Source organism: Nematolebias whitei, chromosome 11 (assembly GCF_014905685.2).
Source record: "Nematolebias whitei isolate Nwh7 chromosome 11, NemWhi1, whole genome shotgun sequence".
Lineage (NCBI taxonomy): Eukaryota > Metazoa > Chordata > Actinopteri > Cyprinodontiformes > Rivulidae > Nematolebias > Nematolebias whitei.
In genome coordinates, this window is record NC_056508.1 from 5,639,922 (window position 1) to 5,645,426 (window position 5,505).

A 5,505-nucleotide genomic window follows, 5' to 3' on the forward strand; every position below is an offset into this window, starting at 1 on the left:
ATTTTAACCCAGGTGTCGTCAACATACCTGAACCAATGACTTGGTGGTGTCCCTGAAAAGGACGTCAAGGCTCTCTTTTCTACCTCCTCCATGTACAGGTTGGCAACAATAGGAGAAACTGGAGACCCCATAGCACACCCATGTTTCTGCCTATAATATTGCTCCCCATATGTGAAGTAGGTTGACTGCAGGCACAGTTTCAAGAGTTGACACAGTTGTTCTGTGGAAAGTGTGGTCCTGCTGCTCAGAGTGGTGTCTGATTTTAATTTTAAACTGACCACCTCTACTGGATCATCAACAGGAATGCACGTAAAGAGTGATGTGACATCAAAAGAGACCATTGTTTCATCAGTCTCCATGATGACATCCCTCACCTTATCCACAAAGTCCATGGTGTTCTGTATGTGGTGTTCTGAGCTGCCAACTAAAGGGATGAGTACAGACGCCAGATATTTGGAAACATTGTAAGTGACAGAGTTAATCATGCTAACAATAGGTCTTAAAGGTACACCTTGTTTGTGGATTTTAGGTAAACCATACAGACTAGGTGTGGCCTCCCCTGGGTACAGTCTGTGGTACAGAAAACGGTCAATAGCCTTGCTCCAAAATTTTCAGGCAATCTATTAACTTTTTCTTGTAACCACTTCCTGGATCTCTTTTCAGAGGTTCATAAGTGTTTAAGTCACTAAGGAGTGTCATAACTTTCTCAGGATAGTCTTTCTGGTTCAAAATCACTGTGCACCTTCCTTTGTCTGCTGGGAGAATGATGATGTTTTTGTCCTTGCCAAGAGTGGTGAGTGCATCCCTCTCCTCTCTACTGATGTTGGAAGGTGGTTATTCCTTTTGTTATTATTTTTATTTTTATTTATTTTATTGTTATTATTATTATTTATTTATTTATTTATTTTGTTATTATTTTGTTATTCCTTCTGTTCCTTATGAAGTTCACAATCATCTTCGTTGTCTTCTTCACATTGATGTGAAGGTTATTCTCTTTGCACCAGCTCTCCAGGTGTTCCACCTCTTGCCTGTAGCTGGACTCATCATTGTTTGTGATGCATCCCACCACCGCTGTATCATCTGCAAACTTTACAATGTGACAGCCTGGATGGGTAGCTGCACAATCATACGTGAGCAGAGTAAACACGAGAGGGCTCAACACACATCCCTGAGGAGAGTCAGTGCTGAGTGTTATGGTGGAGGAGGAGAAGTTGTGGATCCTCACTAACTGTGGTCTGTTTGTTAAGAAGTTTAGTACCCAGTTGCAAATGGAGGGGCTTAGTCCTAGTGTGAATAATTTGTCCATCAGGGTTTGGGGGATCATGGTGTTGAAGGCAGATGTGAATTCCGCAAAGAGCATACGGACGTAAGAGTTTTTCTGCTGCAGGTGGTTGAGCGCAGTGTGGACCACAGAGGAGATGGCATCCTCTGTTGATCGGTTCTCACGGTATGCATACTGATGAGGGTCCTTGATGATGACTGAATAAAGAAGAAATGTAGCAGAAATGACCAGAATAAGCTGAAATGGGTAGAGAGAGGCTGAATAGGTAACAAAAAAATCTGAAATTAGCAACAACAATAAAACAATATTGCTGGAAAAAAGACTGAAATTAGCAGAATAAGGCTGAAAAGAGCATAAAAAATTGAAATTATTACAAAGAAAAAAAATCACAGGAATGTCCTGAATGAGCCGAACATTTTGAAACATGAATTAATGTAAAAGCACCAATAGAGCTGAGTACCGAACAGAGGTTCTTAAATGGCACCGACCGAACTGCACCGCTCGGTGTATGGATTGAAACGTCACTCTTTTTTCAGTGTCAAGTTTCGGTATTGGATGTAACGCGTCATGTGGTTTCATCACACAGGCAGGTAAAACACCAGACGTATGACAAACAGACTACGTGTTTACACCCAGAGCTGTATAGAGCTGCCGCATCTAATCTATGAATAATGTATGTCTATGGTGCTGGTGACGCCCACAGACAGGGTTCACGTGTGCAGAGTGTGTGTTGTCGAACGGCTTCGACAACACACGTGCAGAAAGTTGCTCTGTGTTTTTCTGCAAGAAGACAAGACGGACAGCAGCCTCTCCTCCTCCTCTCAGCGTTAGTCAGTCTATGAGTGTTAAACGGACTCAACATTCCACGACCAGACTCTTCATCAAAGAACTCCGAAGACGGAGCTGTGTCTGTGTTTCAGCTGGTGAGTTTACGTTTGTTAACGTTACTGCAGCTAAACACGTACATCGCCGTGAATTAAACTAGAATCCATGTAACGCTAACTTTAAGATATTAGTGTGTAAATTTATTGTATCTACGTGGCTAGCTAAACTCAGAAGCTAACTAAAGATTAGATGAAGCTTAGCTTGTAAAAATGTGCTCATCCATCTAGTCAGCTGCTTAAACAATTCACCTGATGTTCACAGTTTGTTCATGTTCTCACAGGAGGTTCTGACCCAGATGTGAGGACAGAGACAGACAAAAGAAAAGTGAGGTGGGGGGCACAGGATAATCACAAACTTTGTTGTTAAAAGTTTGCTGTCTTTTCTACAGTGGAGGCTCCATGGTGGAGGTAAGTTAAGCTGTAAAGGATTTTGTTGACCAGTTAAGCTTATCTCTCAGCCTAGATAATGTTTTTTGATCAATAATAACACAACCACGTGATTGATGTTTTGTTCTCACATCAATTAGGGAGATGATCGGAGCCCTAAACCCCAGAGAACCACAGAGAAGATTCAGGAAGAGACATAGAGGTACAGAAGTCTGCATCAACTCTACCTCAGTGAATCCAGTGACCTGCTGGTGGGATGTGAGGGACAACATGTCAAACTGACAACCAGGTATTTGTGTGTGCAACAATCATCATCTACAGCCTCAGAGTGAACACTTTCTACTGCTGGAGACACCATCAGCCAGGAGCAGCTGGTTTGTGTCCAGAGAAAACAGACATGATGTTTCTGAAGAAAAACTGTTCAGTGAAAAGGTCCTCAGTGTAGCAGTGAACATTAGACACTGACGTGTCACTGGTTTGTAACTGGTCTTTTGAACTGGAAATTATTTGTTTATTTTAATGTAAGAAAACTGCTTGGAATAGAAATACCAAAGTTAAAAAATAAAATTCACAATATGTACTATAATGTGTAATGTAATTTTATTCTTGTTGGAATTAATATCAATTACAAAACTGGTACCAGAAAAAGAACCGTCCAGGAACCGACACTAAAGTGAAGGTACAGACACCAGTACCAATACTGATTTTTTTAGAATGGTACCCAGCCCCAAGCACTAAGATTTCAGAACAAGTGCTGAAAACCGTACAGAAGAACAATGGATGTCAGTAGTGTGTATTAGTTTGCAGCGTCTGGTAAAACGGGGTGCAGTTCAGTCTGCACCCTGTTCAATCAAACGTGTCTGAAGCTGCGAAACTTTCTACAACTGGGATCATCAACTGATGGCCCATGGTCCACTTCAAGTTCATTGGGAGTAGGGGTTCTGGCCAGTTGGGGTGACATTATAAAATTAAAAGTATATGAGGAGTTTTAATATTTATTGATATTTTTACATTTTAGGACAAAAGAAAACGCACTATTTATGCAACAAAAATAGTTTAGACAAATTTTGATAGAAAATTAAAACGCTCAACTCTGCATGCCTTGATGAGTCCACATTTTATTTGTGGAAAAATAACAGTAAGTATCTCAGTTTGCAGTAATAAAGCATAACATTAAAGTAATGGAAGGAGTAGGGCCACAGTGCAATTAAAAAATAATAAGTCTCCTGAATTCTGACTAACTTTAAAGTCTGAGGAAAAATAAAAGTCATAATTCTGAAAATGTGGCCTTAATCCTCTTCCATACAATTGTGATTTACTGAATATTTTCAATGAAAAACAAATGCTTTTATTTACTTTGACGTTAATTATAATTTTTTTTTATTCCCACAGTTATTAAATGCACCGTATTTGTTTGAAGCAATCTGTTTTAAAGTTATTCCAAAGATCCCACTGATCTAAACTTGATCCATGTTTATTGGTTGTATTCGTAGTTTTATTCACACATTTGTAGAAACTTAGCATGAAATTTGCTAAAAAAAATAGTCACTTCTGTTGTGGGTATAAAAACCAGTAAAATTCATTTTCATGTAAAGTTTTGGTCAAAGCTTCAAGGAGCCGCTGCAGAGAGACCAAAGAGCCGCTTGTGGCCCCAGAGCCACAGATTGCAGACCCCTGGTCTAGTTGGCATTTATTGCCAAGCCTCTGATGTAAGTCAGGTCAGTCAAATTACAGTACTAATCCTAATCTGTAGTACTTAGACATAAGAAAGTGTTGACAGGTTGTCTTCAATACGTGCCTTCTGAGTATATGAGAGTTTTCAGATCTGTGCCCTACTTAACCGATGCCCTAAAGCCTTTTGTTCGATTGTCTTTGTCCTAAAATCAACGTAACTCCCAGAAATAAACTCAACAGCTGTAACTGTGTCAGTGCCAGTTGTCAGAAGAGCATTTTGATTTTACTTCTCAAGCAACAGCTGAGGAGTTGTTTGCCGTTTCAGCCATTAGGTCAAAGTGGAGCATCTGGCAGGTGAACCAGGTGCTTTTCATGAGTGGGAACCTTTTCCAGGAAATGGTGTTTTTATCCCAGTTCTTTTGAACCACATCAGCCAGCTGTTCCAGGTGAAAAATCTCTGCTCCAAATAGACTCAGACAGGAAGGGAGTACTTTAAAAATGCTTTAGTCTGCTTCTTTTAGGGTAACAGCAGATCATCTGCCTCCATCTGACCCCATGTCAGCAGCCTCTTCTTACACACCGACCCTCTGCAGGGTCTCATCCTCTTACTACACCCATGAGCCTACTCCATGCTCTTCCTTTTTTCCTTCTCCACAGCAGCTCCAACTTTAACATTTTTGTCCACGATATCCACTGTCCCTCCCCTCAGCACATGTCTAAACTGTGTCAGCCTTGCTGACTTTGAGGTGAAGCTCTGGAGTAACAATAAATATAGTTAGACGTTTCAAATAAGTTAGAGAGTCCCATTATTTTATTTGCCCTCTTTTGGAACACTGCACAATTAATACCAGGTTAAAATAAGTTTAAAGAAGATCATCTACCTAGAAGCCTTTTCATGAAGGACAATAATAAGTGTATGAAATATGAGTGAACCATAAACCATGTTAGAGCTCTGTATCTAACCAAGCTTCCAGTACCAAGGCCATGTTCACGCTGCACGTCTCATCATTGTGTGGTTATTCACATTGTAATTTAAATGTCACAAGACCAGTTCAGTTCAGTTCAATTTATCTATATGGCACCAATTCACAGCAAAGTTGTCTCAGGGCACCTCAGAAACATTCACATATGCCCCTTTTCCATAGTACCACTTGGTACCAGTACGGCACGGTTCGACTCTGTTCAGTACGGTACACGTTGTGTTTCCATAGGCCCTTTCAGTAACGGTTGTGTGTGTGTGTGTGTGTGTGTGTGTGTGTGTGTGTGTGTGTGTGTGTG

General features: G+C 40.6%; 1 protein-coding gene across 1 annotated transcript in view; it reads right to left on the minus strand.

Annotated features, from left to right (window-relative positions):
• The window catches only part of ada (adenosine deaminase), a 54,218-nt gene that overhangs the window by 36,172 nt on the left and 12,541 nt on the right, over nt 1-5,505 (minus strand). The gene's annotated exons all lie outside the window — the stretch shown is intronic.